Source organism: Rousettus aegyptiacus, unplaced genomic scaffold (genome assembly GCF_014176215.1).
Source record: "Rousettus aegyptiacus isolate mRouAeg1 unplaced genomic scaffold, mRouAeg1.p scaffold_m13_p_17, whole genome shotgun sequence".
Lineage (NCBI taxonomy): Eukaryota > Metazoa > Chordata > Mammalia > Chiroptera > Pteropodidae > Rousettus > Rousettus aegyptiacus.
This window is the reverse complement of record NW_023416292.1, coordinates 45,109,341-45,123,231: the sequence shown is the minus strand read 5'-3', so window position 1 is coordinate 45,123,231 and position 13,891 is coordinate 45,109,341.

Below are 13,891 nucleotides of genomic sequence, written 5' to 3'. Positions count from 1 at the left end.
TATGAAAAAAGAAGTTAAGAGATATGAAAATGAAAATAAAATCTAATACCTACCCCAATAGAAATTTCATTAGAAGAAAAATCACATAACAAAAAGAGGTAATATATGAAGGAATAATGGCTGAGAATCTTTCAGAATTAATAAAAGACATAAATTTTTAGATTCAGAAAAGACAAAAATTTTGAAGTAAATTATTAAGTTTCAAAAATTATCTTTATTTTGTATAGTAAAGAAAGCAACTCAAAAATATAGTAACATAGAATATAAATCAATTTAAAGCAAAATTCCTTTTTCTTATGTTTTAGTCATTTCTTAAGTAAAAATTCAATCAATGTATAGTAAATATCAAGGGCTGTGCTAAACACAGATTAGACTGAGTAGAAAGATAGAAGCTGAAACTATAGAGAAAGAAACATGTAAATGTACCATAAATGTAGACTGTGATAACTCTCTAATGAAGGAAACTACTGGGATCCAGTAAGCCTCAATTAAATGTTTCATCTATATTTGCACTGCTGACATGGCCTTGCTCAATCAGCCCCAGGATATTGGCTACAATAATAAGATAGGACCTAAAAAATGAGACTGTACATCTATGAGAATATTTCAAGTGGTTTTTAATTCAGAAATTTATAAAGATAACCAAAAGTTCGATTGAAACATAATGAGCACCACATATCACACCTCGTGTGTAAGATATCATCTTCTAAACCCTCAATAAGAAACTAATAAAAATTCTTGGACAGTCAGGGAATATTTCCTGGCCATACTTCTTTTTGTTTTCACTTGTTCTATCCTGATACTAAAGATAAAAATTCTCACACCTGTTATGCCTCTTTTTGTACTGATTTCATTTAATATTTCCCTTTTTTCCCATATTACTTTGTCAAGGCTCTTATTATCAGATAGAAAGTAAGACAGTCCTTGTTATGTGTTTATTCAATATTCCTCCGTAAGAGCATCCTCTAGAAAAACTATTATAAGATGATTTTTATTTTTCCTAATATGTCCTGAAAATTCAGCCTAAATATTTAATTATTATGTTGCAATGCCTGTTATACATTTGTTTACCTTCCTACTTTGCTTAGTGACTAATTTTCTAGAAGAAAACTTTGCCAACACCACATGTGTTAGTTTGCTAGAGTTGCCATAACTACACACAGACTGGGTGACTCAAACAACAAAAATTTATTTCTCACAATTTTTGAGGCTAAAACCAAGGTTTCATGTCTGGTTTCTCCTGAAGCCACTCTCTTTAGCTTTGTAGATGGCCGACTTCTCACTGCACGCTCATATCATCTTTCCTTTATGCACATCCATCCCTGGTGTCTATGTGTCCAAATTTCCTTGTATAAGGATACCTTCACGTTGAATCAGGGCTCATCCTAAGAGCCTTGTTTTAATTTAATTACCTCTTTAAAAAACTTATCTCAAATTACAGTCCAGTTCTGAGATACCAGAAATTAGGGCTTCAACATAAGAACACCAGGGAGACCAGATTCTTCCCATACACTGGATAGTTTCACTTTTCAAAATCTTATTCACTTTACTTCTTTACTTTTCAAGATCTTCTTGACTTTCATGCATTTTTAAACAGAGGTGCCTTACAAATATCTAGACTTCAGAAACAGTTACTATGGCTTTTGACAGTAACCTTCAATTTCCAAAATGTCTGTACTTCTATATTATTTTCTTATTAATAATTATTGACCTAATATTTATATTTGAATTTATACCTTTGTTTTCTAAAATGTATAGATAATTCTGGTTTTTTTATTAAGCCCAATGAAAAACATTATATTTTTTCTCTTCTTTTACAAGATGTACTTAAAGAAGGAAACAGTAGGAAGAGTTACTCCAGTGGTTATCAAGATTTATTTTAAATTGAATGAAAACCCATATCCAAAAAGATATTTGCACATCAATGTTCATAGCAGCATTATTCACAGTGGCCAGGACATGGAAGCAACCGAAGCGTCCTACGATAGATGACTGGCTAAAGAAGCTGTGGTACATATATACAATGGAATATTACTCAGCCATAAGAAGAGATGAAATAGTGCCATTTGCGACAACATGGGTGGAACTCGAGATAGTTATGCTAAGTGAAATAAGCCAGAGAGAAAAAATTGAAAATTACATGATATCACTTCTATGTGAGATATAAACCTAAAAGCAACAAATGAGCAGGATGAAAAAACAGAGATGCATGGACATGGACTACAGACTAGTGGTTACCAGAGTACTATAAGTGGTGGTTACTAATGGGGTAGGGGAGGAGGGAGGAGTAGATGGAGTAAAGGTAATCAAATATAAGGGGGGAAAGGGAGGGTCAAGTGGGTAAAGGGGATCAAATATATGGTAGCTGAAGGAAACTGGACTTTGGGTGGTAAACACACAATAGAATATACAGATGTCAAATGATAATGTACACTTGAAAATTATCATTTATGTTACTCCAATAAACTTAAAAAATAAAATAAAATGAAATGAAAAGAGAACAAGTAAAAATTTTACATCTAGCATAACTAGCTTTTTTATATCTTTAATCCAAGTTTCTTTACCAAACCCTGTAGGGTAGAGCACCTTCACTGTATGTCAACTGATATCTTCTACATGCATTAAATTGGACATTACTCAATTGCTGCCACATATAACTTCACGAGAAGATTCCATCTGGTGGAAAGTACTGTCACCTTCAGTTAGACATGATCAGATTAATTCAATAAACAATTCTTGTGGGAATCAAAAAAATAAAAATAAATCTAATGTAATTAAGATTACTTTATTACATTGCATTGGCACAAAGACAGACTTATAGAAGAATGAAAAAGAATGAAATGTTCTGAAACAGATCCATATACATATAGACACTTAAATTACAATGCAATTGATACTACATATTAGTGGTCTGAGTCAATTAACATTTTAAAAAGTAAATTTTTACCTCTATTTCACAGCACATACAAAAATGAATTTAGGTATATTGTGGGTTTAAATGTAAAAGGTAAAATAGTTAAGCTTCTCAAAGTTAAAGTGGTTTTCAAAGTGCGACCCCAAACCACAAGAATCAGTATCATCTGGAAGTTGTAAGAAATGCAAATCTTGGACCTCTTTCCTGACATAAAGAACTAGAAACTCTGGAGTTATGTCCTAAAAATATGTTTAAAAAACTTTCCAGATGATTCTGATGTTCATTCAAATTTGAGTATCACAGATTAAGGAGAATATTTTATGACATTGGAGGAGTAAAGAATTTACAGGAGTACATAACAATTAGTCATAAAGAAAAATATTATTTAATTATATTCAAATAAAAAATTCTTTCCATAACAATGCAAATTTAAGAGTGAAAAGTAAACCAGAGACTGATATAAGATGTTTACAATGCATATATCAAAAGACTAGTATACAAAAATCATAAAGAAATCCAATCCAAAAAAGAAAAAAAGACTGTCACCCTTCCCTTACCACACACAAACGAATAGCTAAAAGCTTAAGATGGTACTTCACAAAAGAGCATATCTAAATGGCTAATAGGCATACGAATATATGCTAAGTACCATTAGTCAACAGGGCAATACAACAATTGGATACTCCACACCCACATCAGATGGCTAAAATAAAAAGGGTTAATAATATTGACTGCAAGTGAGGATGTGGAGAAGATGGAAGGTAGATTGACATAATCATTTTGAAAACGTGTTTGCCAGTATCTATTAAATGTAAAAAAATGTGCAATCCGTGACCCAGTAATTATATTTCTGAATGTTTATGTTATCAAAAGACATACACAAAAATGTTGAAAGCACTATTATTCAAAATAGCTAAATTCTGAAAAACATTCACTCATACTAATATGGGTAAATTGTAGTATATTCACACAATGGAATACTACACTAAAATGAAAAATAATCAACTACTGCTTCATGCCATAATATGGATAAATCACACAGAAATAATGTTGAATGGAAAAACTCAGACATGAAATAGAACTTACTGCACGATTCTAGTGACATGAAGTTCAAAAACAGAATCAAAATTAATCTATGGTTTTATATGCCCCATATGAGTGAAATTATTTGATTCTCAACTTTTTCCATTTGACTTATTTCACTTAACATGACAATGTCAAGATCCATTCATGTTGTCATAAATGGCAGTATTTCATCTCATATTATGGCTGAATAATATGTACCACCTCTTTTTATCCAATCATCTATCGAAGGGCACTTCAGTTGTTTCCATGTATTGGCCACTATAAATAATGCTGCAGTAAACATCAAGGTACATATAGCTTTACAGATAAATGTTTACAAATTTGGAGAATAGGTACCCAGAAGAAGGATTGCTGAGTTCTATGTTAATTCTATTCTTATTTTTTTAGGAAACACTATACTGTTTTCCACAGTGCTATAACCAATTTACATTCCCACCACAACTTCTCCAACACTTTTTTATTACCCACAACCTCTCTGATACTTTTTTATTACTTGTCTTTAATGTTAGCCTTTCCAACAGGAGTGAGATGATATTCATTGTGGTTTTAGTGAAGTTGAGCATTTTTTCATATTCTGTTGGCCATTTATATGCCTTCTTGGGAAAAGTGTCTGTTCAGGTCTTTTGTCCATTTTTTAATTGAATTATTTCTTTTCTATTGTTGTTGAATTGTATGAATTCTTTATATATTTTGGGTATTACCCATATCGAAGGCATTGTTTGCAAATATCTTTTCCCATTTAGATGGTTGCCTGTTTGTTTTGTTGATGGCTTCTTTTGCTGTTCAGAACCTTTTTACTTTGATATAGTGCCATTCATTTATTTTTGCTTTTACTTCCCTTGCCTTTGAGGTCAAATTTATAAACTCCTCTCTAAAACCAAGATCCAATCATGCTAAGTGAAATAAGCAAGACAGAAGTTGAAAATCACATAATACCACTTATATGTGGGATATAAACTTACAAGCAACAAATGAACAGGACAAACAGAGATTCATGGACATGGACAATAGACTAGTTACCAGATGGTAGAGGGGAGGAGTGAGGAGGGAGGTAAATGGGGTAAAGGGGGTCAAATATGTGGTGACAGAAAAAAATTTAACTATGGATGGTGAACACACAGTGTAAATATATATATGTCTTACTGTTAAAGTGTACAGCTGAAACTTTCTGTATCTCTTTAACCAGTCGCCATAAAAATAAATAAACAAATTTTTAAAAATGGCAATAGTTTCCTGGTTGAGATATCTTACCTAAAATATGAATAAAATTATATGTAACATGCAATGTTATTTTAAATATGCTCTATCACTTACTAGTCACTGTGATCTTAGGAGTCTTTCGTATCTTTTCTGAATCTCAATATCCTCAGAGTAGGAGATGATACTGCTTGCTTAGAAGGATGACAAATAACATATGAAAAGTGATGTGGAAGGAGTGTTCAGTAAAAGGTGCCTGTTAGTGCATTACTGTTGGCTTTTGTACCAACGATATAGGAAAAAGCTGTTCCTGCATCTTATGCAGTCGTATGGTGGAATTTATTTCCCCACTGTGAAACTCTGTATATCTAGCTATTTTAATTTTTCACACAATAAATTTTTTCATTAAAAATATAATAAACAAATAAAATAAAAAATGAAATAAAACTAAGGTCCATGAGATTATCACATATGCTTACTTCTACATAATTTATTGTTTCGGATTTGAAAATACTCTTTATCAGGGTAGTGGATTATGCTAGGTTCTTTCCAAAAAGAAGACTCTAAGATAGGAAAGGAGAGTCAGAGTAAACTATATTGACATGAAGTGTTTTATAGGTAAGACTATTTTGGGACATGATACCATGCATTCAGATTCGGACACTGGGAAGAGTAAAACAGAAAAGGGAGAGAATGGTGTGTTATCAATACAATGGTGCGTTATCAGAATTAAAATCAATATGGAAAACTAGGATCTGATCCCATTAGAACCTTCTGTTGAATTAGGCAAATTGTGTCTCAGTATTGCCCACCTGAGAAATACAAAGGGAGCCCATGTCGATGATCCACACCCCCCTAAAGTTAAGGACTGCCACATGGGGTGTTAATTCCCCACACTTGTAGCTGATAAGCAGCTTCTCACAGGTGTCTCTGTGAGAACCACATCATGAGAAAAGCCTTAGTACAAAAATGCAAAACACATGCAGTACAGTTGAAGTTAGGTTCTGTCAATAGTTGCCTTGCCATGGCTGGGGGAAATGTGGGCTGAGAAGATGTGAGGCAGGACATAAGAGGTGACTTATACTAGCATGTTTCTATGAGCACACAAATAAAAAATATAATATATACACAAAGCCAACCAATTATTTTTTTCATAGGAAAACTTCGATATGCCACATTTTTCAGTAACTGTTTAACTCCCAGCGACACCTGGTGGTAAAATACAGACATTCACAAGGGACAAGTTACAGCTTATTAATTGTATCCAAAGATAAATTCCTGTGACATTCTATGTTGTTCAGTTTCACTTCATTCTGAACTAAAAACCCAGTGCCTGATGTGGACAGTCAGCTGCAGTAACAACTGTTCATCTGTTGGGACCCTTATCTTAAGCCATTACTTTAAGAAAATCAGGCAAATTCAGTTTGGTACCTTGCAAGTAAACTATGTTGATGTGGGGAGCTTTGTAGTAAGACTTTGTAGTAATAGAGAGTTTTATCTGACTCTGGAATAGTTCCCCCATATTTTTTCTCATAGTTATAGTCAGCCTCAATGAGATCTCTAATTGCATTTGTAATCTAAAAATCTAATTTCTTCAGCTTTTGGTAATTGCTTAAATCTCGAAATTAAATATCCAAGCATATTCCATTAAGTCAATTTAATTTATTAATCAATTCTAAAACCACAATTAAATAATTTATATTTTCCAACTTATTTTATATTTTATTAAAAGTATATTCAGAGGGATCAATTGTTTTTCATATGAAAAAATTTATACGTTGTAAAAACCAATTGGCAAATCATATGTTGAATTTTACCTGTAAAAATTTTGCTTTTGAGAGTTTTCTTTTGTAGCCATTATTTTTACCAAAATGTAGTTTTCCTTGATTGACTTCTACAGTAGTTTTATATGCTAAAAAATTTTATTTTGTTTTGGTATTACTGCTATTTATATTTATTTTAAAATTTAAATAAAGTAAAAATAGTTTAGTTCATTGATGTAATTCTAATGAGATATTCTACAATTTTCCTTTGTCCTGGATTAGTTTATTATGCTGCTAATTTTTTTCTCCACAAATTTCACAAACTATACTAACTATGAATGCTCTGGTTGAGAAAAGAGCATAGAACAAGAGTAACTGTTCTCTGTTATATAGACTATCATCTCCCCCACAATAAAGACACTTGGGCTTCTTGTTGTACAATCTTAATGGCTTTAATTTCTTCTTTGCCATATTAATTCTTAAAATTGGGACATTCATTACAATGATGAATAGAAATTGTGAGCAGATATTCTTGACTTTCTCCCAATCTTGAAGAAAAGCATAGAATATCGCCACTTAGCAGGATATTAGCTATAAGTTTTGTTGATGCCCTTTATAAAATTGAGAAGGTATTCTTTCCTTTCTAGTGTCCTTGGAGTTTTTGACTAAAAGAGGTGTTGAATGTTTCAAACATTTTATTTTTATCAATAGAGATAAAAATATGATTATTCTCTTGTACTCTATTACCATGGTGAATTATAATGTTTGATTTTTAAATTTTAAGTATATCTTCCTTATCTAGGATAAACACCACATGGTCATCATGTAATATAACTTTTTTATATACTGCCAGATTCCATTAAATTTTGTTAATAATTTTTTGTTTACATTTACAAGAAATATTATTGTATAGTTCTCTTGTAATTTCTTTGTAAGATTTTAGTGAAAGGTATATGCTGGTCTCATATAGTATTGGGAATGTCTTCTCTGCTTTCTCAAAGAGTTTATATAAGAGTGATATATTTTCTTTAAATGTTTGAATTAAACGAGGCTTCTGAACCAGAAGTTTTCTTTGTAGGACATTTTAATAAATTATTTTAATATTTGTTTTTTATTTTTGCTCACTGTATTTTTGTATTTAATATTTATATATAATATTTGTAATATTACTGACAAATTTTATTAATACCAAAGTAGTCAGATGTTCTTTATCATTTTATCTTAGTTAAAACTTTTTTTGAAGGAACATTTTGCTTTTAAACTATATTTTCAAATATATTGATATAAAGCTTTTCATACTGGGTCTAGCTTATATTTTTCATGATAGGATCTGTGGTGATATCTTTTATTCTTAATACTGATCATTTTTTTCTTTCTTAGTGTAAAAATATAAATTTGCTTAAAATGAAAGATACATTCTTGCTAAGTATCTATTAGTTTATTTATCTTTTCAAAAACAAACATTTGGCTCTATCAATTTTCTCTATATTTATTGTGCATTTTATTGACTTATTCTTTATTAATGTTTTGTATTTATGTTAGGTTTATTTACTTTTTTGTTCTTGCCTCTTAAGGTGGAAGCTCAGATCACTGATTTTAAACATTCCTTGTCATTGTTTGATATAAACATTTAAAATGTAAGGTTCCTCTTTGCTTTTCACCATTTTTGAAGTATCTCACGTAGTTTGATATGTTGCGTTTTCATTATCATTTGGTTCGAAATATTTTCTAATCTCTTTTTAAATCCTTCATTAACTCATAAATTAACTTATTTAGATTGCACTGCTTAATTTTCAAATATTTTGATATTCTTTAGATGTCTTTATTGATTCCAAATTTAATTTCGTTGTGATCAGAGAATATATCAGCGATTTTAATCCTCTGATATTTATTGAGAACTCTCTATGGGCTAGAATATGGTCTACAATTATAAATGTTTCATGTGTACTGGAAAATATATATATATATTCAGATTTTTTAAGGTGTAATCTTCTTTTTTATTGTATTTTTGGAGTGACATTGGTTAATAAAATTATATATTTCAAGTGTAAAATACATTGTGTGTGTGTATATATATATATATATATTGCATAGTTTGTTCACCATCCAGAGTCAAATCTCCTTTCATCACCATATATTTGACCTCCTTTACTTTTATCTACTATCCTTCCCCCTTTCCCTCTGTTAACCACTAAACAGTTAACCATGACAATGAGTTTTTGTTTGTCTTGTTCACTCATTGCTTTTTGTTGATTATAGTGTTTTTTGAATCTTCTATATCCTTATTGATTTTTTTCACATATTCTATCAATTGCTAAAAAAAATGTGTTAAAAACTTCAACCAAGATTGTGATTTGTTTATTTTTTTGCTTTGTTTCTTCAATCTTTTCATCATGAATTTTGAAATTTTCTTATTAAGTGTATTAATAGGATTTTTATGCCTTTTCAATAAACTGATTATTTTATCATTATGAAATATTCCTCTTATTGACTATTCCCAGATCTCTTTAGTTCCTCTTACATATCTGAGTTTATAGCTTGTATTATTTCTCTTTATATTGAAAGACTAAATATAGCATTTCTTTGTAAGTCTACTGGCAACAAATCCTCTCAGTTCTCATGTATCTGAAAATATTTTTATTTTCCTTTTATTATTGAAGGATACTGGTGCTGAACACATTTAGCATTCTATGATATTTTATGTTGACAGTTTTGGTTTATTCTCAGCACTCAGAAATATTATTCCATTATCCTCTAGCTTATGCTTCTAATGAGAAGGCAAATATCCTTGCCCCCTTTCTTCTGTGTATTTGGTCATTATTCCTAAAAATGTTTTTCTGCCTCGTTTCAATTATTATAGCACAAGTTATAGATATTCTGTTCAATTATATTTGTCCTTCAATTTTTTTCTCAATGTTTTCTTTTAGAAAATATTGCCTTTTCTTCAAAATCACTTTCTTCTGCAGTGTTTATTATGCGATTAATAGCAGGCGATATATTTTAGCTTTTCTTTTTCCATTTTTAATTAATTAATTTATTTTTTATTATGGTGACATTGGTAAATGAAATCTAGTAAGTGTACAATTCAATAGTAAGGCATATATATGTTGCATTGTGTGTTCACTGCCCAAAGTTATATTTCTTTTTGTCACAAGATATTTGACCCCTTTACACCATCTACCTTTTGATGTATTTCTAGATATCTGTCTTTGATATCACTAATCCTTTCCACCATTTGGTCAACTCTATTTTCCAAGCTTGCTATTTCATTCTTCATCTCTTTTAGTGTGTTCTTCATCTCCAGAAGTTCTATTTGGTTCTTTTGGAGGGTTTCAATATCTTTACTAAAAAACTCATTCTGCTGATCTAGTTGTTCTTTTTTTTCAATTCCTCCAAAGGTTGATGTAAATTATTTTGGATCTCCTTGAGTTTTTTCAGAACCATCCCGAATCCTCTGTCATTTAAATCTCATATTTCTACGTCTTTAAGCTTATTTTATGGAGATTTTTCTTTCTTTCTGAGCTCCCTTGTCACCTTGGTTGTTCATGGTGTTTAATGGACTATTTCTCCACATGGGCATTAATGGAAATGTGTTCTGCTTATTTTCCAGGAGAGATTGTTATATAAAGGTCTCTCTTTAGTCTGTTGCTAAGAAGGCGTTTTTCTTTTGGTTTCCAGTAGGTGGCGTAAAGCCTCTTGGATCCCAGCTTTATATAAAGTAATAATGTCTTTTTTTCCTTATAAATATTCAATCACTCTTGCTACCCTTAGTCTCAGTCCCTGTCAGTATTAGCAACCATTTCAACAGCATTTGCTCAGATTTCCCTGGGGCTCTGTGGTATTCGGTCTTGGAGGTTCCAAGCGGAGGGGCCCTCTGGGTTCCGGGATGAGGGCTGTGATTCAGCCTCACCTTTCGTAACCTCAGCCGGTAATAATCAGCTTTGCTTCTCTGCTGTACCCACTTTTCTGCTTTCTGCCCTGATCCCTGGGTACTGCCACTGTGCGGAGTTCGTGCTTTCTCAGGTAGGGCTATTTAGGGAACACACTGTACCTTCTCCCCTCCACCTCCTCCTACAGGGAGCTTCAGCTGTGAGAGGCAGCTTCTTTGTTTCTCCCAGTCTACCACTTAACTCCCGCGATTCTGACCTATGGTAGCTCTTATATGCAGATCCCTAACTCAGACATGCATGTGTACAGGTTGGGTGTTTTTGTTGAGTTTTAGATGTTCAGTTTATTGTTGTTTCAAAGGGGAGAGATCTGGGGATTGGACATCTCTTACTCTGCCATGCTTCTGATGTCACTCCTCAGGTGTAATTTCAGATCATGTTTTTGTTTTTTAAAACACATTCTATGACTTATGTATTTTTAAATTTTTCATATATTCTCTCTCTCTCTATGTGTGTGTGTGTGTGTGTGTGTGTGTGTGTGTGTGTGTAAACGTTTGAAGCTGAAAATAGGTTTATTTATTAAAGGACTAATTACTAAATATGAGGGAACCTCAAGTGAAGTAAGTTGAACTAACAGCAACAGAGCTCTCACCACCTCTGGACCTTAATAGCCAAAGAAAGGTTGTTGTTACCAAAACATGGAATGAGAATGAGTCATGTAGAGTAAGCACTTTTGAGAGGAGCTGTGACCTCTACTTCAGAGACTGAGCCAGCTCACAGCACTGCCACAGCTTATTATAATACAAGTTTTAAATTTCTTTTCTGCTAGTTCCAATCTCTTGGTTATCTAGAGTTCTGTTTCTTTTGATTTGTGATTTTTTATGTGTCTCATTTTCCTAACATATTTCACAATGTTTAATGATGTAATTGACCTTGTATGTAGACAACAATGGAGTTTTAATCATACAACTATTTTGTTTTGTTTTTAATTTCAAAGCATGTGTAATGTCTTTCCAATGTGTAGCTGCTAAAGTGAAGAAGTAATTGTTCGGATTTCTCTGCGTATCAAGTTAATCTTGGCTCAGGCAGCAATGTTATAAATCCACTTTATCTCTAGTTAGCTGTCCTCCCAGAGCCACAGCATTCCTGCCTAACTCTAATTTATTAGATCTTATCAATGTTTAATCCTAGAGCCTGGTGAGAGTTGGACCTCAGTTTCATCTTTTGAATCAATGTTAGAAGAGCACATTGTTTCTAGTCACCATGTGAATATATGAGAAGAGAAATTGTTTTCTGCTTTTTAGCCACACTCTCACTGCCATTTTCTCAGCAAAACAGGAGGAAGCCAGAAATATTAAGTCAAATAAATTATTGCTGTATTTGAGTTTCTTTAGATCTCCAATAACTCAAGCTTGTCCCCACCATTTATCTCAGTCTTAGAAGGCATTTCGCTCCACCATTGCCTCCAGAAACTGCAACTGCTTGATAGTCATGTACAAAGGGCTCCTCTCTCTGAAAATCAGTCCATCTGGGCTTTTCTTGAGTCCGCCTTTCTTCAATAGTTTCATAGATAAGTACAAGTGTATATATCTAACTTTGGGAAACAAAGATTTTTGACATTTTCATATCCCATCAGTAATACTGCTTATTGTGTTTTATTTTTTGCCAAACTTCAAGAAAAAGTATAATCTCTTCATTTTTTCTATAACTGGCCTGATTCTCCTCATAATTATATCTTACTGGGGAAAAAGAAGAAAAATGTAATTATGCTTAAAACTCAGTGTGGGATCTAGGATTTCATTTTCTATCATAAGCCCTACAGTCCTACTGTACAAATAGAACACATAAAGGTCACATATTCTGGGGCTCTGATTCAAAAAAGTTGATATCTCTAACCCCACTTACTCAAAAGCAAGCAGACAAAATGTGTAGCAAAATAACAACGAGAGCTGAGCCTTGAGCTCCTGCAGAAGACTAATGAAGAGAGATGGGGGCACTAGGGACGTGGGCTTCAGAGACAGAAAGTTGAAGCCCAGAAAGCAAACTGTTAATTTTAGAAGAAAAGGATATGATCCAATAGGGAATCAAGAATGTCAGAGAGCCAACTTAGAGGTTCAGAAACAATAGGGCATGGTTGCTCTGAGACTGATTTTAGTAGAAACTTAGTCAAAGGCATGTTAATCCCTGAAATAGCTAGAAAGTAGGAAGCTAAGTCTTAAGTGCCTACTGTGAATCTAAACTTCTAAAGTAGTCAGAAAAAAGCAAATCCTCTGAATAAAAGTTCTCCCAAATTAGACCAACTAAATTCATACAAATTAAAAATAATTATGACCTCAAATAAAGATTACCTAGTTATTATGCCAGGAGAAATGAGAAGGAAGAAATAGATGTCATTATTGGCAAAAGCATATATAATAGCTATGTGAAAATTTTAAAGAAAGTAGGATGAAATTACAAGATAACAAAAAGAAACTGTCAGAGATATATATCTAGAAATTAAAAATAAATTGATATAATGAAATCCATGGGTGCATTAAATAGCATAATAGACACAGTTGAAAGTGATTTAGAAAAAAAAAATAGATTTCTGAGGCAATTTCTAGAATGTAATAAAAAATAAAAAATAAAGAAATGTAAAGGTATAAAAGAGGTGGTGAGAGATATAAAGAACAAAATAATAAATAAGAACAAAGATACATTAAGGGACTTATGGGTAATCGTCAAGGCAGACCTATGTATGCACTATAAGTGTACCAGAAAGAGAAAAGATAGAAAAAATTGCGGAAAGCTAATTCAAAAAATGACTGAAAACTCTTATAATTGGGAGACAGAAACAGATATCAAGGTACAGAGAGTCCAAAAAGGTATTCAAACAAGATATATCCAAATAGACCCACACTGAGACACATTATAATTAAATTGTCAAAAGTAAAGACAAAAAGAGAATCTTAAAAGCAGTGAAAGAGAAGCAATTTGTTATATACATAAAAACTGTAATAGGTTTTTGAGTAGAATTTTTAGCATAGACTATAAAACTATAAAAT